The following is a 27,175-nucleotide window of genomic DNA, read 5'->3' as shown; positions in this document are numbered from 1 at the left end:
AAGTTTCTGAAAGGTTGTCCCAGTCCTTAATTGTTATAAAGGAAGCCCATTGGGGTGAATACAATTGGACCTTTTGGATATGAACTCTTTCAGCTCAGTCTCATTTAGGCTAAGTGTACTGCTTAGATTGTTCATTCTAAATCTTTGGAAGCAGTGTAAGTTTGGATGTCTTTTTGTTCTGCAGACTGTGGAAGCTAGCAGGCATAACCAACTGGGAGACACTAGTACTTTGCAAGCAATTGCTTGTGACAAATGAAGCTACCTGAAGCTTCTTAAGGAGGTTTTTAGCAATATATGTGTCCCCATGCTCTAAATGTGGCCTCATCTATAAATGATACAGCATTTCCTTTGCAGTAGTTGAATAGTAAAGCTTAATGGAAGTTCAGCTTCACACACCCAAGCATAATGGATGCCTTGGAAGCTTTGTGTTGACTTTCTACATTTCATTTTGGACATGGATTACAAAGTAATGGCTGTCTTCAGTAATTTCAAGGAGGGATTTAGCTGCTAATATACATGAAGCTCCTAGGTGTCAGATAACCAATCGCCGGCTCCAATTTTGGATTCTGCACTGATAGAGTGTAGACACGTGACTAGCTGCTGTACCCCGAGGAGCTGGTGTGTTAGAGTGCTTGGCAGTGACGACTCTTGGTGAGTGTTTGAACCTTTGGTATGTCCACCTCCTTTCTGAAGGGGATGAAATGTAAAGGGATACAGTTCCAAAGCTGGCATCAATTCTCCTACATCTCACACCAATGGCCATTCTTTGTGCTTAACAGTGAATATTTAGATGGATGATTCAATGGTGGACGACCAAGGCCAATTGCATTCTTGGTTGACAGCTATGAACAATTCCATCGATAATCACAATGGGATAGGGAATATTTGTAAATCTCCAAGCCCGATGTCTGAGCAGTTAGAGGTAATTCTGCATCAACACAAATTAAGCTTCAGTCTTAAGGAGCCATTCCAACAGTTGGAGAGGGAGTGTATTTCAGCATTGGCCCCTTTTCCCTCCATTTTGAAAACTGTCTCCCGGCAACGGACTCTGACTCGAATGCCCCCCTCTCAGCAGTGAGTAAAATCCTGCCCAGTCCCGACCATTGGGGTAGTAGGGAGCCCTTCTGTAGTGTTAAGACAGCAAACAGTGCTATCACATCGTGGACCCTGGCACTATTTTCACAGCTCTGCTTCCAGAGGCACGGTATTTGTGACCGGAAAATCCAGAATTGAGGAGCTGATGGGAAAAATTCCTAACCTTGCTCTGCAAGAAGCCCCTCATCCCCTCTCCACTCCTGGCTTTCATCTCCCACCTTCCCCACCCCTCCCACCCTTAATCCAATTGCTACTGTACAAAACAAAACTTGGCAAGGTCACAGAGGTTAACCTGACTCCTCAGCCATTGTTGACTCACAGTCCCTGTGGGTAAATAATACCTGGGTTCCAGGCTGCAATATTGAGTTAAGTCGAAATGACAGATAAGAGCTGGTTTAAGTAAGAAGGGTATGTACTTAGCTTTTTTTTCAATAAACAGATGGCAATAAAGGACGTAAAATTACAGTATAATGGCAGGCAAGAACATTTCTGAAGGCATAATTGCTTTAATTATACGCATGTGAGCTTTCCCGGTGTATTGCTGAGTGACTTTGTTGAAAAGTATCCCATTATTGTGGTGTGAAAGGGAAGGGCTGCCTGTTCCCCTCCCATCCCCTCCCCAGACCCCCTCCCTCCAAAGCTGCAGGTGTGTTTCTGCTCACATGCCTGCAGGCCCTAAGCGGGGAAAGACTCGCAACAAGATCAAAGGAATCCACTTCAAGCTGCAGCTCGCTGCCCTGCGTTTGAAAAGAAAAAGAGCAATCAAGGAGAAAGGGGCCGAGTGGCAGAGAGGGTGCAGCCACCGATCCTGCCACTCTTGCAGCTCATCACTTTGTTCTCCCCCTCTCGGAGTTTGGAGGGTCAGGAGCAGAAGCTGCTGACATGGAAAAGTGGAGAACCACCCAGGCCTGAGAGATAAGCTAAGGGCCGGAGCAGCGATGTGAGTGTTGTCGGGGGTCAACAGCAGATGACCTTTAGTCAGTTAACCCTTTCGCTCATCGCCAGGGAAGATGCTGAACAGGCTGGGGCTGTTTTCCCTGGAGCATCAGAGGCTGAGGGGTGACCTGATAGAGGTTTATAAAATTGTGAGGGGCATGGATAGGGTAAATAGACAAAGTCTTTTCCTTGGGGTGGGGGAGTCCAGAACTAGAGGGCATAGTTTAGGGTGAGAGGGGAAAGATATAAAAGGGACCTAAGGGGCAACATTTTCACACAGAGGGTGGTATGTGTATGGAATGAGCTGCCAAAGGAAGTGGTAGAGGCTGGTACAATTAACAGCATTTAAAAGGCATCTGGATGGGTATATGAATAGGGAGGTTTAAATGGATATGGGCCAAGTGCTGGCAAATGGGACTAGATCAGGTTAGGCTATGGACATGGACAAATTGGACTGAAGGGTCTGTTTCCATGCTGTACATCTCTGACTGTCGCTTACTGAAGACTGACCGGAAGGCAACTGGAGGGAAGGGTATTGATTCAGCCCTTACACTGAAACATAAGATCATAGAATCCTTACACTGTGGATGCAGGCCATTCAGCCCATCAAGTCTGCACCAGCTCTCTGAAGAGCATCCCACTTAGACTTACTCTCTCTACCTGTCCCCGTGGCCCCCTAGCCTGCACAGCTTTGGACTGTGGGAGAAACTGGAGAACCCGGGAGGAAGCCCACGCAGAGACGGGGAGAACACGCAAACTCCACACAGACAGTCACCCGAGGGTGGAATCGAACCCAGGTCCCTGGTGCTGAGGCAGCAGGGCTAACCACTGAGCCAGCCTAAACAAGGTGATGGAAACTAGTTCTGTGTATAGCTGTTCCATTATCTTTTAATCAGTGTGTTTACAGGATTTATTTTATTTCTTAAAAATGAAACTGTAATTCAGCTGTTAAATGGAGCTGCCTAAGTAACTCTGCAAATGCTTTCTGACCTCCAGCCTGTAGGCTGTAAGTGACCCCTCGATTAGGCTGTGCTGCCCTTGAAAGCAAAACAGCTCAGCCCTAATTATAATTGCTAGCTGTCGGCTTGTCCTGTTTGAACTGGGCCCGGAGCCTGGAGGTTGGGAATGGCCTGGCTCTCATCAGTTCCTGTCGCTTTGCCCATGGGTAGATCCTGTCAGAATACCAAGATTTCTTAGCGTCAGCCATCTGAGAATGTCTTGTCGACTGAAATTTGATCTTTGACCCCCAGAGCTCCCAGTGCGAAGCGATGTGGTCCATCAAGACATACACATGTTCACTGGTTGGTGCTCAAGTATAACCCCCACCCCAGCCCCCACTCCCTGTCTCACCCCGACTGGCCCAGAAATTACTTTAAAACCAAATGATCAATATCCAACCCTGGAATCCCCTTTGGGATTTCCCATTATAACATCAGTAGAGGGCCAGTGGAAAAGCCATTAAAACAGAGCAAAAAATCATTTTCCCTTATTCCTCCAGTTTCTTCCTCAAGCAAAGAGTAAGCGATTGAGGAACTCTAAGGAACTACCATCCAGAGTTTCTATGATCTGTTTTCTTTTGCACTCAGAACTTTAAAATGCAGATGAGCTTTTGTTTTGCTTTTCCCTAATTAAACCTGTTTTTTCATTGAACCATAACTTGCTATCACACACTGGGAGAAATGGTCTTCCTCCACGTTCAATAGTTTCTCTCTTTCTACCCTAGTTCACTCAAACAGCAGTTCGACCGGGTGAACCATGGAAACCTGTGGATAACATCACCCCTGCCCACTACACTTTAGGCAGTTACCCCAGGTCTAACTAATTTGGTCAATCTAAGTTCCTGAACTCTGACATGGCAAAATGAGGTGAGTTTTGAATCTGTTTCAAAATTTGGCCAGTCTGACTTCTCACGAGCTGCTTAGAAAATCCATTAGTCTGAGCAAAGACAATAAAGTGAGGCTAGTTTTTGAAGGTATGGAGTAAAGTAAAGAATATAATAGTCACTGTTCAGACATCCAGCATGCATGATGAGAGAATATTATTGACACAAAATATGAACCAGGTTGTTGCAACCTGAACCTGCTGATTGGTCCAGCCCCTAAATCCTTTAAGACATCAGGAACACAGGAATTTCCCCTCTGGAACTGAAACTGCCAGTGAGTGTCCAAGCCAACACTGTATTCTGAACTCTGTTCTGCTTCCCTCATGCACTTTGTATGGTACAATCTGCTTGTATAGCACGCAAAACCATACTTTTCACTGTATGATGGTACGTGTGCCAACGATAAATTAACCACGTTCAAACATGATTATCTCCAGATCCATCATTTCTCCTCTTCCTTTCCTACACCTTAATGGCTCCAGACTCCTTCAGCATCTCCATCAAAGTGGCACTTTGATCTTAGAGTTCTACAAGACGGCTTGTGTCCCCTCCAGTGTCTTATCCCCTCGTGTCCATAAAGGTTCCTGCTATTGTACTGTAGGACGCTCATCCTCTAGCTTCTGCTTGACCTCAGGTCCCTCTCCTTCGAAGTCACTTTCTGTGTGCACCTTGACGACCCTCTATCTCCTCCAGGATTTTTAGCAATTCCTTCAGAAACCTTGCTCAACACCGAGGACCCAGTTGCACCCAAACTTCCTCCAGCTGCATCTTAGCTCGGCTGACCCAATCCTGTGCAGCTCCTACTACCTCGCAGGCAGCTCCGACCTCCAGTCTGATTACCACCTCAGATTAAATTCCGAGGTGTGAAGGTCTGACTTGTCCCTTGGGTACGTGCCTAATCGATTGTTTTCATTAAACATCACTCTACTCAACATCTTACTGCTCTTGTCCTCTGCTGTCCAAAAAAAAACCCCTTTTTTTCATATCTTTCAGGACTTCACAACTCCAGTTTACTTCAGCATTCTTCATTGGTGTACAGCAACTCAACAACTGAGTAAAACCTCAGAACTCCAGCCCATATCAGTCCTCCTTCTTGCACTCCACTGATTCTCTGCCTTAAAACCCCTGCCACATCCCACTTTTTGATGCCTTTTAAGAGTTGACAGTGATTCATTGGGGTAAAATCAATGACTGCAGATGCTGGAAACCAGATTCTGGATTTGTGGTGCTGGAAGAGCACAGCAGTTCAGGCAGCATCTGGATCTTCCAGCACCACTAATTCGGAAAGTGATTCATTGGGGTCAATTTTGGTCTAATCTGTCCCCTGAGAGAGCTACAGTGATCGGGTGCACTCCACGTTTAGGGCCTGGTTAAACTGGCTTTCTGTTGATGTTAGCTTAGGAATATTGGTCAGTGCATAAACGTAGTGTTCTTCTAGGTAGAACGAGTAATAAAGGCTTTCTGATTCATCACCAGCTGATGAATTCATCACACACCCAGAGTCTCTTTTTGATGAAGACCTATGCTTACAGAGTGTCCTGGCTGCTCCATCTGCTCTCTGCCTCCTCCTTTCTCCAGCTAGCAGTGCCTCAGCCTCGTCACGTTTCAGCAAGCGTTGCTCCCAGCCTCAACCTGCTACAGAAACAACTTCTGTTGGCTCCCTTTCATCTGGGGGATGGTAGGAGGTGCCCTGAAGGGTCTCCTGGAGCTGTGCTTTGAAGTTCCGGGCTGTCTCCTTGCCAGAGAGAGAGAAGCCCAACAGATCGACGCATACTCTCTCTGGCTGGATGATGGGTTAGGTGGGGGCGGGATGGGGAATTCTAACCCAGCAACGAGTCACAAGGAAGGAAATGACATATTTCAGTCTCGTAGCTTCAGTTTTCTTTCATGACTCAATGCCGGTTAGTTCACCTGGTATCGATGATGTGGAGGAGCTGGTGTTGGACTGGGGTGGACAAAGTTAAACGCCTCACAACGCCAGATTGTAGTCCAACAGTCTTTATTTGGAAGAACTAGCTTTCACAACACTGCTACTTCATCAGGACAATAACCTAGTGTTGTGTGATGCTTAACATTGTCCATCTCGGCATTGACATTGTTTAGGAGTTTGACGTTAAGGTGCAGACTGTGAAACCTTGCGTTTCACAACATACTTTTCTTCTTTCTTCGAGTAGCTTTTCTCTTTTTAAGCTCTTCGTTCTGATGTCAAGGTTTCACGCTGACACTGAACGTGACCAGGTGACCAAGTGGCGAATGGCCAATCCTGACTGGGTTTAGCGTGGGTGCTCTGAATACCAATTTGGGCCTAACCTGTAACCTTCAACCCAAAAACATTTAGAGTCATAGCGATGTACAGCACAGAAGCAGACCCTTCAGTCCAACTTGCCCATGTTTGCCGCTGACTATTCTGTTGTCTGGTAGCCACCAGGGCCAGGTTCAACCAACACAACAGAGTAAGGATCAAAAAGCATTTCAAACCAGGTCCATCTCTCGATAAAGGGAAGGACTTTTGGTACGGAGGGGATAATACATCTCTTCACTCAGAGGTAATGAATCTTCAGAAGCCTCTGCCTCTGTGACAGCTCAGCCCTTCAATGAGTTCAAGACAGAAATCTGTGGATTTTAGCTACTGGCGACATTGAGGGATAGCATGGGAAAGTGACATTGAGATAGTTGATCTTGAATGGCCTGCTCCTAGTCCTTTGCTAAAACGTTCTCTCAATTGTCAGGAAGCCTCATCTTGGAGATTTAACTGATGCCATTTGAGATTCCTCTCTACACCAGCTCCCCACCCCTCCCCCACCACCCCCTTCCTCCTGTGTACATAGGAAGGAAATTCAGCACAGCCTTATCTCAGGGGCAGCAGCATTACATCAATCTTTAAATAAAGACCTTCAAACAACCAATTTTTATTAACCCAGCAGCAAAGTACAAAATGTTACTTGCTGCGTAATCGTCAACTTGTCAAATCCTACTCCATTAGAGGGAAAAAAATACACACACACACACATATATATACACACCCTCTCACACACTCTCTCTCACACTCTCTCACTCACACTCTCTTCTCACTCACACTCTCTCTCACTCACTCTCTCTCACTCTCACTCTTTCTCTCATTCTCGCTCTCATTCTTGCTCTCATTCTCACTCTCTCACTCTCACTCCACTCACTCACTCTCTCTCATTCTCTCACTCTCTCACTCACTCACACACATGCCGGTTTGTACACGTTTGAACTTTTCACTAATAGATCCTGTTTCACTAATTCGACCTGTTTCAGACCCCATTTCGTAGCTGATAGGGATAGGAAAAGAAGTCGGAGGGAAAGCAAAATGTTAATCAATTATTGACACTAGTTTCTGTTGGATTGACATGAAACTTTTTTCTGGCACAGAAGGTCACATGCAGATTTCTCTTCAGCCATCGAGAAGGATCTGGCTCACTGTTTGAGTTTCTGACCAGGAGCCCGGGCATCTGCAGCTGCAGCTCCTCCGTTTCGAAGAGCAAAGCTCACATGACTCCATGTTGTGCAGTTTCGAGTGGGGTACGCAGGGAGATAGAATCTGGTTTAAAAAGTAGTCGATGTGATGGAGCGCATCAAACCCGAAAACCAGAATGGCCTTAGCAATGCTTGGCGAGTCAGGCTTGAAGGTGACTGATGGTGAGCATTTGAGAAATCTGCATGTGACCTTCTGTGCCAGAAAAAAGTTTCATGTCAATCCAACAGAAACTAGTGTCAATAATTGATTAACATTTTGCTTTCCCTCCGACTTCTTTTCCTATCCCTATCAGCTACGAAATGGGGTCTGAAACAGGTCGAATATTGCTCCATCTCCAGCCTCATCCACTGAGCCAGCTTTGTCACCAGTTACAGTGAAGGCTTGTTTATGTAAGCACTTCTTGCCTGCATCCCTGAGGGTGAAAGGTATTAGTTTGAGTCGTGGTTAATAAGGAAACTGGGCAGCCTCAAGATTCCATAAGGTGAATGGTCACTTAATCTTTATTGGTGCTGCCTGTACGGAGTGTGATTAAGGACCCGGGACACTGAAAGCAAAGCCCATTGGAATAGGCCGATGGGACCTTGGGTCTGGATGACCCTACCCCCAGCCTGGCACTGAGGCAAGCATGGATGTGGGCAGGCCTCATGAATGTTGTTGCCAGTTGCTGTGGGTCTCCCCACCAGGCCAGACTGTTTTCACAGAGCAGGGATGGTAGCCCATTGGTGGCATGTTGCGTTGACATCTTGATGAGGCCAGTTGAGGGAGGCCTGTTGGAATTTTCCGGACAGCTTCCAGCCATAACTGGTGGTGGGGCGGGGTCGGGGAGAGTGGTTGGGGGGGGGTGGGGATGGGGGTGGAGGGTAAGCTTCGAGGTCTCTGCTACTCACTCAACCCAGGCCAATGGGCAGAGGGCCGATCTTGCATTAGTGTCCTGTCCTGTAAAACTCAAAAGCGTCATTTTGAGGCACCATCTCGGTCGCTTTAACTCCTTGCTCCCATTGGTGCTTTCCTAGTTAACCCATCTGCCACCTTCTGGCTGTTATTCGACAGTAATATCCCAGCAGGAGCTTGTTGCTCACGCAGTGCGACCACTTCCCCTGTTCTGGATTTGATGGTGGGAATTTGGAAGCCTACAGGGAAATTCCAGGCCTTTGTTTAAGGCCTACCTAAATGTCAGCACCTCCAGTGATGCAGCAAAGCACTAGACTGCAGCACGTCAGGTAGCATCTGTAGACGGAGAAAGAGAGAAACAGGGTCAAGTCTGTGACCTTTCACCTGGACTGGGAAATGTTAGAGATGGAATAGGTTTTAAACAAGAGGTGGAACAGGATAAGGACAAAAGGGAGGTGTGTGATTGGATGGAAGACAGAAGGGATTATAGAGCCATAACGATATACAGCATGGAAACAGACCCTTCAGTCCAACTCATCCATGCCGACCAGATATCCCAACCTAATCTAGCCCCATTTGCCAGCACTTGGCCCATATCCTTCTAAACCCTTCCTATTCAGGTACCCATCCAGATGCCGTTTAAATGTTGTAATTGTACCAGCCTCCACCACTACAGTCAAGTTTTTAAAACTCTTTTTAGTTGAAAATTAACTATTGATGAGATGGACTTGAATATTACACACCTCTCAGTTACAAACACGGTGCTGAAAAGCAAAACCCAGGCTCAGTGAGGACACTACACCTTTAAATGGTTATATAAGAGGACTCAGGACTACAAACAGTCCAAAAAAACCCTATCAGCAGGTACTTAAAGGCACTTGTTCTGAAATTTCATGGTTAAAAGTGCCGTGCGTTTCTCGATTGCAAAGCAAGTGCTTTCCAGACCACCACGTACAGCAGCTTAACTGAAAGCTGGATATGTCTATGGGGGCTAAAATTAGCTAAAGTCAAAAGCACAAGTCTTCCGAGCAAGCATGTGGGTCTGCTGTAACCTTTAGAATGAAAGATAGTGTTGAAGTCATCTTTTTGAAGCAGATTTATAAACTACTCTCTTTGTAGAAAGTAATCGGGTGCACATGGTCCCTTTGACCTCTTCAACGGTTCACCCTCCCCCCTCCCTCCTCGAATTTCTTTCTTGATCGTCAACTATTTCTGACCTGACGGGCAGTGGCACAAGACAAGTTGTTTGTGGCCCCTTTTGATTGAGGAGAACGGGGGGCGATGGGGAGAGAAGGACGATGGACCACAGATTGTTTCACTGAAAGTACTTGAGTCCAGCATTACTGCAGAGGCAATCCATACCATTTCACCATGGTCTCTCTCTTGCAACAGGGCTTTCTTCATTTCCCAATCAATTAACATTATCAAAGATTTCTCTTTCACATCCTCAATTGAAAATTATCCAATGAACAACTCTAGGAACACAATCATGTGATCGATCATATGCCTGAGTCTTTCCAACTTGACACAAATTGGAGAATAGCAGCAAGCTCATTTTCACTGACTCAGGAAGCGCCCATCCTTCAGCAGGAAACCAGGGTCTATGTTTCTTTCACCCCAAAGAGTTGAGCTTCAAGAGTTTTAGAATCAGACAGAAGGGAGTGCGGGCTTTTGCCCGAAACGTCGATTTCGAAGCTACTTGGATGCTGCCTGAACTGCTGTGCTCTTCCAGCACCACTAATCCAGAATCTGGTTTCCAGCGTCTACAGTCATTGTTTTTACCCAGAAGGGAGAGCAGCCATCTTGAAATTCCTGCCCACAAATTCAGTTTTGACATCATGCTGCACTGTGTGGTGAATTACTCATCTCAGCCATGCCAACACTGGAAATGCTTTGCCCAGTGTACAGGAATGGCACAGGGGCAGATCGCCCTGGGTAGCTGTCATTGCCACGTCTCATTATCTGCTTTCCCAGGTAACTGGCAGATGCAGGAAACCAGCTCTCCTGCGCGTCCTCTCGGTCCACAGAGGGGACGGCAGCAGTTGGGGTTGGGGGGGGGGGGGGGGGGGTGGGGGGGAATGGACAAAGTGAAAAGGATTTCAGATCGTCAAAGATATTGTTGCTCCTCCTGCACTCTCAAGGTTGAATACACAGCACTGCACAAAGCCACGCTGAGCACGGGTCGCAAGTCCAGTCCACAGCTGCTGCTGAATTGTTGGGGGAAAAGCAGGAGTATGATCCAAAATGAATCTCCACTGACACCCTGCTGCCACGATCCTGGCCCTCAATCCCCCACCATGCTGGAAAACAATCCCTTACTGAGCGTCTATTGTAAATAGGATCCATTGTGGTGCCCAACAGTTGAGTCGACATTGACGGCCTAATCTTGTGCATTTTGTATAGTCACTTGTGAGGTGCAGAGATGGAGATCTCCCAGTGCCTATGGGGCACATGGGAAACCGATGCGAGAGAAGCCCACAGCGTGAACAGGATTCAGATCTCTTGTTGTATATTAAGCAACCTCACTGGGCATTGGAAGATGCACAATTCAGCATAACGATGCTGTCCGCCATCTGTGACCAGGCCTGGTTGTCAGGCAACGTGCTCCTCACTGTGCTGTGGCCTTCCCATCATCGCTGGCGAAGGTTTGAGCCTGCTGCAAAACAGAATCATTGCTCCCTAAAGCAACCTCCCTTCTCCTCCCCAGCTCCCGTTCTGGATGTTTGAGGCATGAATAAATTCTTGAAAAGGTAACGTTCAGTGAAAACCGCAAGTGGCCCGCAGGTGGAAGCAATTTGTGCTGCACTAGGAAAGTATAAACTTTGGTCGTAAATTAGTTCCCAATGTAATGCCCCCTCTTTAACTTCTTTTGAGGTTGTGCAAATAATGAAACCAGAGAAAGGAACAAATGGCCTAACTGGAAATGAGAAACCACATACTGTGTGTAGCATAGCCACTGTGCACTGGCTCTTCCAATAGCAGATCTTCCTTATTGCTCTTAAATGACACAAGTCATAATTCTCCTGCAATGACCGCTTACTTGGCTCAGTGGTTAGCACTGCTGCCTCCTAGCAGCAGGGTCCCAGGTTCAATTCCTACCTTGGGTGACTGTCTGTGTGGAGTTTGCACATTCTCCCCATGCCTGCGTGGGTTTCCTCCATATGCTCCGGTTTCCTCCCACAGTCCAAAGATGCGCAGATTAGGTGAATTGGCCGTGCTAAATTTCCCGTAGTGTTAGGTGCATTATTCAGAGGGAAATGGGTCTGGGTGGGTTGCCCTTCGGAGGATCGGTGTGGACTTGTTGGGCCTAATGGCCTGTTTCCACACTGTAGATAATCTAATCTACTGTTAAAAGGGCTAAAGGCTCAGTTCTGCGCTAGAGATTCAGCCTTGATTTGGTGCAGAGGAGGTTTTTTTTTAGATTAGATTACTTACAGTGTGGAAACAGGCCCTTCGGCCCAACAAGTCCACACCGCCCCGCCGAAGCGTAACCCACCCATACCCCTACATCTACCCCTTACCTAACACTATGGGCAATTTATTGGTTCCAGCATTGAGAGGGTTGGCTTAGGAGGAGAGATTGAGTAGATTGGGACTATGCTCAGTGGAATTTAGAAGAATTGGGGGTGGGGTGGGGGGGGTAATCTTACAGAAATATACAAAATTATGAAGGAAACAGATAAGATAGAAGCAAGGGTGTTGCTTCCACTGGAGGGCAAACCTGGAACTAGGGGACATAAGCCTCAAAATAATAGACAATAGACAATAGATGCAGGAGTAGGCCATTCTGCCCTTCGAGCCTGCACCGCCATTCAATATGATCATGGCTGATCATTCCTAATTAGTATCCTGTTCCAGCCTTATCTCCATACCCCTTGACTCCACTATCTTTAAGAGCTCTATCCAATTCTTTCTTAAAAGAATCCAGAGACTGGGCCTCCACTGCCCTCTGGGGCAGAGCATTCCACACAGCCACCACTCTCTGGGTGAAGTAGTTTCTCCTCATCTCTGTCCTAAATGGTCTACCCCGTATTTTTAAGTTGTGTCCTCTGGTTCGGCACTCCCCCATCAACGGAAATATGTTCCCTCCTGCCAGAGTGTCCAGTCCTTTCATAAGCCTATACGTTTCAATCAGATCCCCTCTCAGTCTTCTAAACTCAAGGGTATACAAGCCCAGTCGCTTCAGTCTTTCCGTGTAAGGCAATCCTGCCATTCCAGGAATTGACCTCGTGAACCTACGCTGCACTCCCTCAATAGCCAGAATGTCTTTCCTCAAATTTGGAGACCAGAACTGTACACAGTACTCCAGGTGTGGTCTCACCAGGGCCCTGTACAGCTGCAGAAGCACCTCTTTGCTTCTATATTCAATCCCTCTTGTTATGAAGGCCAGCATGCTATTAGCCTTCTTCACGACCTGCTGTACCTGCATGCTTGCCTTCATTGACTGGTGGACAAGAACACCCAGATCTCTCTGAACAGCCCCTTTACCTAATTTGATACCATTGAGGTAGTAATCTGCCTTCCTGTTCTTGCCACCAAAGTGGATAACCAGACATTTATCCACATTAAACTGCATCTGCCATGCATCTGCCCACTCACCTAACTTGTCCAGGTCACCCTGTAATCCCCTAACATCCTCATCACATTTCACCCTACCACCTAGCTTTGTGTCATCAGCAAATTTGCTAATGTTATTGCTGATACCATCTTCTATATCATTTACATATATTGTAAAAAGCTGCGGTCCCAGCACGGATCCCTGCGGTACCCCACTGGTCACTGCCTGCCATTTTGAAATGGAGCCGTTAATCACTACCCTTTGTTTCCTATTAGCCAACCAATTCTCTATCCAATCTAGTACTTTGCCCCCAATCCCGTGCGCCCTAATTTTACTCACTAACCTCTTGTGTGGGACTTTATCAAAAGCTTTCTGAAAGTCCAGGTACAGTACATCCACTGGATCTCCCTCGTCCATCTTCCGAGTTACATCCGAGGAGGGAGCAGATTTAGGACGGAGCTGGGGAGGAACCTCTTCACCCAAAAGGTTGTGAATCTGTGGAATTCCCTGCCCAGTGATGTAGCTGGGGCTACCTCGTTCAATGTTTTTAAGGCAAAGACAGATTTTTGAACAGTAAAGGAATTAAGGGTGATGGTGTGAGGGTGGGTAAGTGGAGCTGAGGCCACAAGAAGATCAGCCATGATCTTATCGGATGGCGGAGTGGTCTCAAAGGGTCTCCTACTCCTGGTTCACACGTACTTATGCTCTCAAGTCTCTAGAGTGGGAGGCAAGCGTACCACAGACCGAGTCACAGCTACCTGATAGGTAAGCAGCAACAGCAGTTTTCAAAACCATTCGGACCGTGGCCATGATTATCAATACCAGAAAATAAATTGCCGGAAACCTGTCAAAAAGTTTGTGTTGCCTTGCACGATGTGGATAACCACGCATTGGCTTTCCTGTCAGGGGTAAAAACAGAAACGGTCCCCTTCTGTACAGTCCTTTGATGCTGAGTTAGCCTTTACACTGTGACACAACAAAGAGTTAATGCGGCATGTTTCCCACTCCCACGTTTGGCGCACTTGCGGGAAGCAGTTCTGTAATTAAAGGCAGGTAGTAGAAACGGCGAAAATTAAAGACTTGAGGTGCTCATTCTTTCAGAACTAGCGGTTGGAAGACCTGAAGCATTGGGTGGCCTGGGATATGCCTGAAGGGAGTAGCTGACTCCCCACCGCCACCCATCCCCCACAAAATCCACAACGTTTTCACTCGGGCAAGCCCTGGCCACCAGGGGGATTGTCCCCCTGGAGAATCTTTCAGGCCTTCACTTAAAGCCATTAATTATTAACAGGGTTTTCAGACATCAAAGGGTGCAGCAATGTTAGTCTGTGCTCACTGGCCTGCAGTGGCAACGCTTCAGTGACGAAACCTCCTTCCTCTCTCTCTCTCCCTCTCTCTCTCTCTCTCTCTTTTTAGATCAGGAAGTTGATGATCAAAGTTTTTAAGGAGCGCAGGAAAAAGAACCCAACTGGGGAAAACAAAAATCCTCAGCAGTTTGAGAGGCTTCATGTTTGAAACCTGGAGAAATCATTGGCAGCCTTTTTATATTTGAACTCATCGCGATGAGTTGCAAACCCTCCCCAGATTGTCCTGAATTTATCACTTGATTGTTCGGAGTAACCCAAGAAAAAATAAAATCCTCAAAACTTGAGAGCGAATTTAAAAAGGTTGCCTCTGTATACTTCCATGTACAGGTATCCCCTGCTATTCGAAAGTTCACTTTACACCACTTCACTTTTACCAAACTCCTACATCAGTACCTGTTTCTGCTAACCAAAAGAAATCCGAAGAGGATTTCGCTTTAATGAAGCAAGGCGAGATTTTTCCATATACATCAATGCTTATTTGCTCTCCGCCATTTCGGCTTACGAAAGATTTCATAGGAATGCTCTACTTTCGGATAGAGGGGGATACCTGTGTTAGTCATAGGGTCATAGAGATGTACAGCACGGAAGCAGACCCTTCGGTCCAACCCGTCCATGCCGACCAGATATCCCAACCCAATTTAGTCCCATCTGCCAGCACCCAGCCCACTTCCCTCCAAACACTTCCTATTCATATACCCATCCAAATGCCTCTTAAATGTTGTAATTGTACCAGCCTCCACCACTTCCTCTGGCAGCTAATTTCATACATGTATCACGCTCTGTGTGAAAATGTTGCCCCTTAGATCTCTTTTAGATCTTTCCCCTCTCACCCTAAACCTATGCCCTCTAGTTCTGGACTCCCCCACCCCGGGAAAAGACTTTGTCTATTTATCCTATCAATGCCCCTCATAATTTTGTAAACCTCTATAAGGTCACCCCTCAGCCTCCGACACTCCAGGGAAAACAGCCCCAGCTTGTTCAGCCTCTCCCCGTAGCTCCTCCAACCCTGGCAACATCCTTGTAAATCTTTTCTGAACCCTTTCAAGTTTCACAACATCTTTCCGATAGGCAGGAGACCAGAATTGCAAGCAATATTCCAACAGTGGCCTAACCAATCTCCTGTACAGACACTACATGACCTCCCAACTCCTGTACTCAATACTCTGACCAATAAAGGAAAGCATACCAAACGCCTCCTTCACTATCCTATCTACCTGTGACCCCACTTTCAAGGAGCTATGAACCTGCACTCCAAGGTCTCTTTGTTCATCAACACTCCCTCGGACCTCACCATTAAGTGTATAAGTCCTGCTTAGATTTGCTTTCCCAAAATGCAGCACCTCGCATTTATCTGAATTAAACTCTATCTGCCACAAGGTGTGGGAGATGGGATAAGTGGGGTCGGAATAGAGCTACCAGAACGATCTTCCCTAAGCACAAGCCCGCCAGTCACTGTGGTAAAACCAGGGTATCTTCCTCATTGTAGAAAGGAGGTTTGTCAAACATTTCAGGATTCCCATTAATAGTTTTCAAAACAAGGCTATGCAGTTAACTTTATGATGACACCTCTTGTAATAGATGGCTGACAGTGTCAGTGTATTTCTGAAGGCTTGGCTGTGCGAGAGTATTTAATGGGTCGAGAGCGTGGTAGTGGAAAAGCACAGCAGGTCAGGCAGCATCCGAGGGGGAGGAGAATCAACGTTTCAGGCATAAGCCCTTCATCAGGATTTCTCCTAGGAGTGTTTAATAGGTCAGAATTATTTAGAACAGGAGACATTAGCCATTTTGTCTCAATTTTGGTTTCGCTGGAGCTCCCAGTTCAAAGCCTTCTGTTTCAAATCCTATCATGGCCTTGCCCTTACCGATCTGTTTTCTTTTTGCTTCCTGAACTACTAGACTTCTCCTTTGAAACCTCATATGGTAGGATGTTTTTTGGTTTCAGTCAGTTATTTGAAGTGATGGGAGTTGTTGAATGAGCACAGCCACAGATCCCGGCTTGGTGGTATCTGAGTGTGGTTCCACCCTCGCTCATCTCCGGTTTCACCCCTTGGCAGTGCTCGGACTGTCCACACTACAAAATAACTTCAGCCTCCTGTTGGAAAGTTCTGCGGATGTAAAGTCTCAGAGAACAACACATATTAGTTCCCCTGGCCCAGAAAAGGAAAGAGGCCGGGCCATTCAGGCCAGGGAGTCTGGGGGTTGGGGAGTGTCAAGGGGCAAGTGGAGCTCAGACCACCACTATCTTCTTCAATGGTGGAGCAGGTTTGAAGGATCTGTTCCCAACTCCTTGTCCCAAAAACTGAGATAGGCGACTGCATAAACAGAGGCATATTCTCTCACACACTGCTTTCCTGAAATTCCGGCTTAACCAACACTGGCCATGTGTGCCTTTACCCCATGGATCTATATTCCTGCTGTTTTACCTTCCCCACTTAACGAATTGTGGGCTCCTCCAGTTCTGAGGTGCATCCCAGATTTTCTCACCATCCAGACTGGGAACAATGTCACCTTCCTTTCACTGTCACTGGATCAAAATCCTGGACCTTCATCTTGTACATCTGCAGCGAGACCACGACACAGCAATGTGCTTTTAACCGACATGCTCACGATGTTGTCTCTGGGGCATGGTATGTGACCCTGATGGTGTAAAGTTTTCAGTCTCCGTCTTACTGACTCCACTTGCAGCATGACATGCTGAGGGAAGCTGACTGTGGTACACTCTAATTGCTTCACTTGAGCACAGCCATGTGACTGCCTGAGATAGTAATGTACATATACATACTTTAATCAAAAAGTGCTATGGTAAAAATTCATCGAATTCTTCAGAACTCTGTGATCCACATCTTATAATTAACATAGTGGCAGATCACCAGAACAGCAGCATTACAGTGTCTGTTGTTGTCACGTCCTAATGGCATCGTGGGTCTGTCTACAGCACGTGGGCTGCAGCAGTTCAAGAGGACAGCTCACCACCACCGCAGGGCAGCTAGGAATGGGCAATAAATTGTGGCCCAGCCAGCAATGTCCATGATCATGTGAGTGAATAAAAAAAATTACCAAATCAGAGGTATGACTCTATATGTTACTTCAGCAAAAATGTGTCCAAAGACTTTTTCAAGATTTGTGCACAATTCAACGATGCCAGTTCTTAAATCAGTACAGTATCCAATTCTAATAATTATTGTACTGTGAGGTGAAGCTTTTGATGGGAAAGGGATTTCAGAATGTAACAAACATACAAGGATTACTGACCTCACACATTGGCAGTTAGCGGCAGATACTGTGTTGGGGAAGTAGACATGATTTGAAGGTGCCGGTGTTGGACGGGGGCGTACAAAATTAAAAATCACACAACACCAGGTTATAGTCCAACAGGCACTAGCTTTTGGAGCACCGCTCCTTCATCAGGTGGTTCATCAGGCACTATGGGCATAACCACCTGATGAAGGAGCGTCGCTCCGAAAGCTAGTGTGCTTCCAATTAAACCTGTTGGACTGGTGTTGTGTGATTTTTAACTGTGTCGGGAAAGACAGTTTCTGTACCAATGTTCCACTGTTGTAGTTTACTCAGTTATAAGAGGGCTAAGAGTGTCACCTGCTGGACAGTTAGCAAACTGCACCATATGTTTCACTTTCTTTGCCAACATTTTCCTCCCACCCGGGGCGGGGGGGAGAGCAAGAAGGATTCAACAAATCTGATTTGTTTTACTGCAAATCCATTTGGATTTGAAGCACCCGCTATGGCAAAAATGAAAGTATCTCTGTTTCTGATTGCAGCACCCGCCTTAAAGGACAAAACAAATCCTGGCATTGGTTGAGATTGGTGCTGGAAAAACACAGCCAGTCAGGCAGCATCCGAGGAGCAGGAGAATCAACGTTTTGAGCATAAATGTCGACTCTCCTGCTCCTCAGATGCTGCCGGACCGGCTGTGCTTTTCCAGCACCACACTCCAGACTCTGATCCCCAGCACCTGCAGTCCTTATGTTCTCCCCATTGGTTGAGATTGCAAGGTTCCAGTGATGTGAAGTCGGATGGTACATTCAGCCCTCCCATCCACGAACCTTGTTAATATGTGTAGGTGGGGGAGTGGAAGGGGATGGAGAAAGGGATTTCCATATCCTTTTGGTATGAGGCCCCGCGTCATTTTAGATTAGATTCCCTACAGTGTGGAACTAGGCCCTTCAGCCCAACAAGTCCACACCGACCCTCTGAAGAGCAACCCACCCAGACCCATTTCCCTCTGACTAATGCATCTAACTGTATGGGCAATTTAGCATGGCCAATTCACCTGACCTGCACATCTTTGGACTGTGGGAGGAAATCAGAGCACCCGGAGGAAACCCACACAGACATCGGGCGAATGTGCAATGGCTGGAATCGAACCCAGATCCTTGGTGCTGTGAGGTAGCAGTGCTAACCACTGAGCCACCATGCCGCCCCATTTTGGAAGTCGTGTTGTCGATTTGCGTGTCTTTTGTTTTCATAAGCGAGTGTCCCAGCTGGTATTGGCTTGCCTTTCTGTTTCCTCTTGCCTGTTGTCTGTCACATCAGATCCCCCATGACCCTGCTGGGAGATGAGAACACCTAGCTGATGAATTAGTGGCCTCTGATTAGCAACTTGAGGTGGGGCCTAGGGGAATGTATCTATGTTCCCTTGTTGAGCCAGGAGGACAGTTTTCCTGATGGGAGAAGCCACTCTTTGCAGGGAGACCTCCTCTCCCACTGTCCCATTCAGCAGAATGACACCAGGAACGGACACCTCTGTCATCAGGAGGCTTGAGGCACTGGGGCTGTTTCCTCCTGGAGCAGGTACAGTGGGGGTAATAGGGTTGGATGGTTAGTGCTGCTGCCTCACAGTGCCAGGGGCCAGGTTCGATTCCACCCTTGGGCGACTGTCTGTATGGAGTTTGTGCATTCTCCCTGTGTCTGCATGGATTTCCTCCCTTACTCCAGTGATGTGCAGGTTAGATGGATTGGCCATGGGAAACACAGGGTTACAGGAATACAGTAGAGGGTTGAGTCTGGGCAGGATGCTCTTTGCAGGGTCAGTGTGGATTCGACGGGCTGAATGGCCTGCTTCCACATTGTTGAGATTCTGTGATTCTGCATAGACTACACCTGATCCTAATCTTGATGTTCTCAATCAAAGGCTATCAAAATCAAAAAGCATTTTAATGGGGTTGGATATGGGGTAAAACTATTTCCTCATGTTCATCAGTCAGTGTTGAACGACAACCATTTAAAATTGAAAATAACGCACAAAGCAAAATGAAGGAAATGTCTTGAGGCAGAGTTGTTTGGCCACGGAATACTTTGGCTGAAGGTTAAAACTAGTTCATCTTTTAAAGGAAATGTAGGTAAATATTAAAATGATGGAGCGTTGGGAAGAGAGCAGTGGCTGAATGACTTCACTATGTTGTAGACAGGTCAGGTTCTGTGTCCCTTGCTTTGTCACACAATACTAAACCCTTGTATTGTTCTGACGTCAGTTTTGCTAGAACATAGTCATGACAGGAGGTCTTCTGTGGAATTTTCCTTTGGATTATTCGAGCTGTGAAGAAGTTAAACCGAATTATGAGTTTGAACTTTTGCTCGACTGAGTGGTTTGCATTTTGGGAAAGCCAGTGAACATTGAAACAGGAAGCTATAGGAATTCCACTGAATCATCACTTCCTGGGTGTTCAGGTGAATAAGCTGGAAACTGCAGGCTGGTGAGAACAGTCAACGTTCAGCGCTCCGCGAGGTATGACTGATTAGTTGGCCACACTTATTCATCCTGGCTGAGGAACTATTGCTTTGTACCAACTTTGAAGACCTCCTTGCTGGCCCTAAAATTTTGGTTTCTTTCAGTCTCCCGCCTGAATCTTGCTGAGAGACTGACTGTGCTTCCATTCGATTTTTTTTCATTTGCAGCACAGCCCCCCACCTTCAGTAATTTTATTAAGGGGCAGCTCCTGAATTCTTGGTTGCACTTCACCCCCATTCTTCTGGTCTGTTGCCACTCCACGTCTGTCCTGTAAAGCCCTGAAGAATCTTGTATGTTTTGATAAAGTTTCCTCTTCTTGCTCATCTAAATTCCAATGAGACCAGGCTCTCAAGATACCTCAACTTTTCCTCAGTAGAAGATCCCACCCTATCTGGGATCAACAGGTAAACCTTCTTTGGACTGCCAGCAGTGCCAGTATATCTTTCAATAGAAAAGGGAACTAAAACTCTTCACTGTGTCCCGATTATGGTCTGACTAGTGTCTTATAAAGTTGAGTGAAATCTCCCAACTTTTATAGCCCATTCCTTTTGAAATATAGGCCAACATTCCATTTGCCTTCTCTATGGCCGACTGAGCTTTTATGCTAGCTTTTTTTGAGATTTTTGCATGAGGATTTCTAAATCCCTTCCTGTTGCAGATTTCTGCAGCAAATCTCCATTTTAAATAATATTCTGCTGCTCAATTCTTCTTGCCAAAGAGCATGACTTCACATTTTCCCACATTATATCCCATCTGCTATATTTTTGCCCACTTACTTAAGTTTTGTATATCTCTCTGTTGTCATGCTGACAAATGATTTCCCACCAATTTTTTGTGTCACCCGCAAACCTGGCAACAGTACATTCACTTCCCTCATCTAATTCATAGATATACATCGTAAATAACTGTGGCCCTAGCACTGGTCCCTGCGGCACTCCACTAGTCACAGGTTATCATCCTGAAAATATTCCCTTTGCCAACTCTCTACCTACTATTAGTTGACCAAACCTCTATCTAGGCCAATATATTACCCAACACCATGGGCTCTCAGATTATTAAAGAGTCTTATGTGCAGTTCCTTATTGAATGTCTTTTTGGAAAACCAAATACATCTACTGCTTCCTCTTTATCTATGCTGCCTGTTACTTCCTGCAAGAGCTCTAATAAACGTGTCAGGCATGATATCCTGATGGAGCCATGCTTTGTGATGATATAATGTATTTTTAAATGCATTGTTATTTTAGTTGCTTTGTAATAGATTGTAACTCGTTGTTAAATGATCTATAGTTATTCGTGTTCTTTTTCCCTCCCTTTTGGACTAAACGTATTACATTGACAGTTTTCCAAACCTTCTGGACTTCTCCTGTATCAATGGATCCTTGGAAAATTACTACTATTCCATCCATTATCACTCTATAGCTGCTACTTTTAAAATCCTAGCATGCATCCCATCAGCTACAGGGGACTTGTCAGCCTTTGACACCCAGTACTTTCCCTTGAGCTTTTTCACTCGAGATAGTTCTTATGTTTATCGTTTACTCTGTCCCCCCTCCACCTTGGGCTTCTGGATTATTTAGTATTTTTGGAACACTCAACCTTACAAGACACTAGTCAGACCATAACCGGGACACAGTGAAGAGTTTTAGTTCCCTTTTCTATTGAAAGATATACTGGCACTTCAGGCAGTCCAAAGAAGGTTCACCTGTTGATGCCAGATAGGGTGGGATCTTCTACTGAGGAAAAGTTGAGGTACCTTGAGAGCCTGGTCTCATTGCCCTGCCATGATGACTGAGGCAAAGTATTGATTCAACTCCTGCGCCGTTTCCTGTTATTATTTTCATCTACCTTATTCCCTAAGAAGACTCATGTTTACTTTGGCCTCACTTTTCCTTTTTGTATTTCAAAGAAGCTCTTACCATCTATTTATATATTACTTGCCAGTTTTTAACCTTTTTTTTCCAATCATTTTTTGTTGCCTTTTAAAACTTTCCCAATCATCTGATTTACCATTAAACTTTGCAACATTGTGTTTTCTTTTCAATTTAATGCTGTAATTAACTTCCTTGGTTAACCACGATCGGCCGATCCCCTCCCTAGAAGCCGCCTTCCTCACTGGGATATATTTGGTATCGTACTCAGTTGTAATGTGCCTTCGGTTCACATTGACTCATCGTTCGGTCTTTCTCATTAAAGCTGACTGTGTTGGTGAAACCTATATCTCTATTGGAGCTGGACAGAGTAACGAGAAAACTGGAGGGAGTCCAGAATGTAGTTGGGGAGCCCTTTGAACACAATTCAAATAATTTGAAGCAGTTACGGACTAGGAGAGTATTTGTTCTGGAATATTATAAACCAGGCAAGCTAGTTGAAGGGATAAAGTGTCTTGTCTTCAGTTGAACAGCAATGTCGCTGGTTTGATTTAATCTTAAATAAAATAAATCTTGCAATGAGTCAACACAGTTTACAGCAGCTGCTCTGCAGTGCCTCAGTTAACAGTTCCAAAGTGCTGCACAACATCCATAAATTCACTCCTCTATAGCTGTGAGTGACACAGTCTTATTGTCCAGCTCTTTGAAATTCACAAATACAGTGTTGACTCCCACCTTACGCCAGGAAGTCTGCGGAGTTTCTGTTTTCCTTCCCTCCCATTGCAGTACCCGGCAAGAGGTCTCCTCTTTATAAAGTGCTGCTGCACAAGCTTTGTAAGGAAAGAAACTTGCACCTCCACTCGGGACCCCGTCACCCACCTCCACTCGGGACCCCGTCACCCACCTCCACTCGGGACCCCGTCACCCAGCTCCACTCGGGACCCCGTCACCCACCTCCACTCGGGACCCCGTCACCCACCTCCACTCGGGACCCCGTCGCCCACCTCCACTCGGGACCCCGTCGCCCAGCTCCACTCGGGACCCCGTCACCCAGCTCCACTCGGGACCCCGTCACCCAGCTCCACTCGGGACCCCGTCACCCAGCTCCACCCGGGACCCCGTCACCCAGCTCCACCCGGGACCCCGTCACCCAGCTCCACTCGGGACCCCGTCGCCCACCTCCACTCGGGACCCCGTCGCCCACCTCCACTCGGGACCCCGTCGCCCACCTCCACTCGGGACCCCGTCGCCCAGCTCCACTCGGGACCCCGTCACCCAGCTCCACTCGGGACCCCGTCACCCAGCTCCACTCGGGACCCCGTCACCCAGCTCCACCCGGGACCCCGTCACCCAGCTCCACCCGGGACCCCGTCACCCAGCTCCACCCGGGACCCCCGTCACCCAGCTCCACCCGGGACCCCGTCACCCACCTCCACTCGGGACCCCGTCACCCACCTCCACTCGGGACCCCGTCACCCACCTCCACCCGGGACCCCGTCGCCCACCTCCACTCGGGACCCCGTCACCCACCTCCACCCGGGACCCCGTCGCCCACCTCCACTCGGGACCCCGTCGCCCAGCTCCACCCGGGACCCTGTCGCCCAGCTCCATCCAGGGACCCCGTCACCCAGCTCCACCAGGGACCCCGTCACCCAGCTCCACCCGGGACCCCGTCACCCAGCTCCACCCGGGACCCCGTCACCCAGCTCCATCCAGGACCCCGTCACCCAGCTCCACTCGGGACCCCGTCACCCAGCTCCACTCGGGACCCCGTCACCCACCTCCACTCGGGACCCCGTCACCCAGCTCCACTCAGGACCCCGTCACCCAGCTCCACTCGGGACCCCGTCACCCACCTCCGCTTGGGACCCCGTCGCCCAGCTCCATCCAGGGACCCCGTCGCCCAGCTCCACCAGGGACCCCAATCACCCAGCTCCACCTGGGACCCCAATCACCCAGCTCCACCCGGGACATCGTCACCCACCTCCACTCAGGGCCCCATCACCCAGCTCCACCCGGGACCCCATCACCCACCTCCACTCAGGGCCCCGTCACCCAGCTCTATCCAGGGACCCCATCACCCACCTCCACTCAGGGCCCCGTCACCCAGCTCCATCCAGGGACCCCATCACCCACCTCCACTCAGGACCCCGTCACCCAGCTCCACCCGGGACCCCGTCACCCAGATCCATCCAGGATTTTACTTTCTCACCATTTTTCTAAGGGGGGGAAGACTTCAGTGAAAGACAGTGAGATTATAATGGTCCTTTCTTTTTTAAAAGCAATTAAAAATCCAAGGATAAAAGTTGGGGTGATAGGGAAGTACAGATTCTGTAAAGAGAAAGGATAGTTGTGATTCTCAAGTGTGTTTCTGTTGTAGCAATAAAGAAACTCAGCAGGTCTGTCAACAGAAAGCAGAGTGCAGGTCCTGTTCTGAAGATGAATCACTGGGGCCCTAAACGTTAACTCTGTTTTAATACAACATACCTGCTGAGTTTGTCCAGCAGATTCTGGCGGTGTTTCACATTTCCAACATCCGCAGTTCCTTTGTTTTATAGCGATACTCAGAGAGACCTGCAGGCTCTTGGGGGTGACTCTTTCTTCCAAATACAATTTTAAATCTTTTCATTTCACTCAGTGGGATTTCCTGGCCTTTATGGCCCCTATCTGCTTTCCATCCACATGCTCAACCAGAGCCCAGGATGGCCTGGCTGAGATTGGGAACTTGCACTCTGGAGAATCAGGGAGAAGCTTCTAGTAGGAACAGTCATAGAGGGGAGACCTACTTCATCGTTTTAAGCTTGAATGTCACAGGCAGCGCACTAAGAAGCGGGTTATTTAACTTTGACTGCAAGGTCCAAACTAAAGGATGCAAGTGTTGTGTAACATTCCTTAGAATCAACAGGATATCTGGTCTATGTCAGGGTTTATAATGTGCAGGAATCTCCCATCTGTTCCAGTTAGATCATTTTGCCCTGAAAATCCCTCTATTCACTTCACCCTCATGTCCAAAGACATAACATGTCATGAACCTTAAGGAAGATTAGAGTCAATTGGGAATGCTCATTCCTAGACTCAGTGATGTAAGGGATAGACTCACTGCTACAAGAGCTCTAGTAAACCCAGTAAAACAGTACCCACGGTTTATAACAGGCAAGTTAACCTCAATGTAGTGTGCCTGCTACACTTGAGAACCTGTATGACTGTAGGCAGCAACTTGACAACACTCATACTGTGTAAAGATTCACAGACTTACCAAGACGTTTCCTACTGTAAGTCCTTATAACTGAGTGAATGGTACTTTGGCAACCTGAGGTTGGTTGATTAATGTGGGATCCTTTCTTTGGAAATAAAAACAAGCAATAGTTTACTGGTTGAAAAATGTTGCATTAAATTGGATTAGTTGGTTTAGTTTCTCTTCAGGTGACAAGGTTTTTGTCATGTTTTAACAAAAGTATTTCGCTCCTTACAGCCTCAGTGTTCTAAGACGTGGAAGCAACATGGCATTGAGATACTGGAATGACATTTGAAGTCAGCTGCCAAAGCTTTCCACTTGAAATTCGAAAGCTGCTGTTAAGTGCTTCGCACTTAGTTGCTTTTATCGGAAGTTTGAACAACAAAAACAAAAGTACATGTAGACAAGAAAGAAAAGACGAAGTCCTGTTTGTGATTAAAAAGGAAACACTCTTAGTTTTTCTTGATAAAGCACGATCGAAGATTCCTGCGAGTGTAAGTGCTGGCCCAAAAGAAATAGAGCACTTAAGGAGCTCTTACCAGTAACTTTGTAATTGGCTTTAATGCATGTGGATAAATGGTAATTGGTTTTCGGGTGATAAAGTGACTGCCCGTTTAAACTTGTACATTCTTAGCAATATATAAAGGAAGAAACTTGCATTTACATGCTCCTTTCGCAACCTCAGTGTCGCTGTTTTACTTTGTTGAGTCTTATTGATGGCTGCCCTGTCATTGGCAGCAAGACAGTAGAGCAACATGAATGTATTCTTGGTTGATGCTGGAGCCGGCAGAGTGACTGGATAGTGTCCATTTCTTGTTTTTGGTGAGAGTTAGGGTTAGGGTTACTCACTTTGGTTCAGCTGCCTGCTTTCCTCCAAATATCCACCAGCTGAACCTGCATTGCACTCTGCTTCCTAAAGTGGATCGGCAGTATATAAATCCTATTTTTGAAGAAGGGTCATCTGAACATCTGGTTAGTTGTAGGGCTGCTAGCGTTATGCAGATGGAGTTGGCCAAATTTCCCGGGAAGTTCCCTAGATTGCTGGGAAAGACTGTAACAAGTGGAGGATACATATAGTACATCAGAAATTCCACCGATTTCCTTTTGGAGAGGGTAATAGCAAGAAAATAACTTATCCCAGAGAGTTTAATAGATTGGTTAAACTCTAAGATAAGGGAGAACTCTCTATGGAATACAAAAGAAATGGAATTGATGGGCCCAGAGCCTGTATGCATATGAAAAAAAATAACATTCTCAATCTTAAAAAGAAAGGGATAGTGCTTTGTCATGATGGAACCCATACTCCCCTGGCATTGAAAGACCTTTCTGTGGAAACTGGGCACACGTGCAAACTCCACATACAAATAGCGAGGTGGTGAGACAAATCATGAGACATCCTCTGATAGTTTGATCTGAACAGGAAGGAGCAGTGGCATTTCATGTCCACAGGCATTTTAAAATAACATGGTGACTGTTCTGTGTTGAATTAGAAGGGCTGGTGGTATTTGAGTTACAAGTGTAAGTAGTTAGTGGTATGATACCTCGAGCAAACCTCATTTTCACTTTCCTTTCTGTCATCTTGTGTTCCCATTTTGATCTGCCCAGAATGATGGGAGCCTTGTGATGCCATCATCTGTAAGCAGGGTATTTTCTCAATTTTTCTAATGCTTACTGCTGGATGACAAGTCTGTTTGAGGCCAGCAGCACAGTAGGTAGTTATTTTGTAGTAGGAAACAGTTCTGTTCAGAGTTCAGGGGAGCGCAGACCTCACACTGAAATGGTTTCCAGATTTTGGAGCAATTGGAAAAGAAACAAATTCCGTTGATTGATGAGCAAAAGATGTCACAAGCAGATGGTTTATTCTTTGGCTGTATTTCTATGCTGATCCTTGAGATCTTCCCTTCTATACTCCCTTTACAAACACAATGTGGGGTGTGAAGTTGAGTTCCATACATTGGACCTATCGCTAAATTGATTGGTCAAAACCTCTCAGCATTGACCACTGCATCCTTTGCTTGTGAAGGGAAAATGGTAGAGCTGGGGACAGAGTGTGAGGAAGGAGTGTTAAACAGGGGTTTCCACTCCCACCTACTGC

General features: G+C 46.7%; 1 protein-coding gene across 2 annotated transcripts in view; it reads left to right on the top strand.

Annotated features, from left to right (window-relative positions):
- znrf3 (zinc and ring finger 3) overlaps nucleotides 1-27,175 on the top strand; it is a 279,248-nt gene that overhangs the window by 200,264 nt on the left and 51,809 nt on the right. The window lies entirely within an intron of this gene.

This window comes from Chiloscyllium punctatum, chromosome 17 (genome assembly GCF_047496795.1).
Source record: "Chiloscyllium punctatum isolate Juve2018m chromosome 17, sChiPun1.3, whole genome shotgun sequence".
NCBI classification, from domain to species: Eukaryota; Metazoa; Chordata; class Chondrichthyes; order Orectolobiformes; family Hemiscylliidae; genus Chiloscyllium; species Chiloscyllium punctatum.
This window is presented reverse-complemented; position numbering and strand designations above follow the sequence as displayed.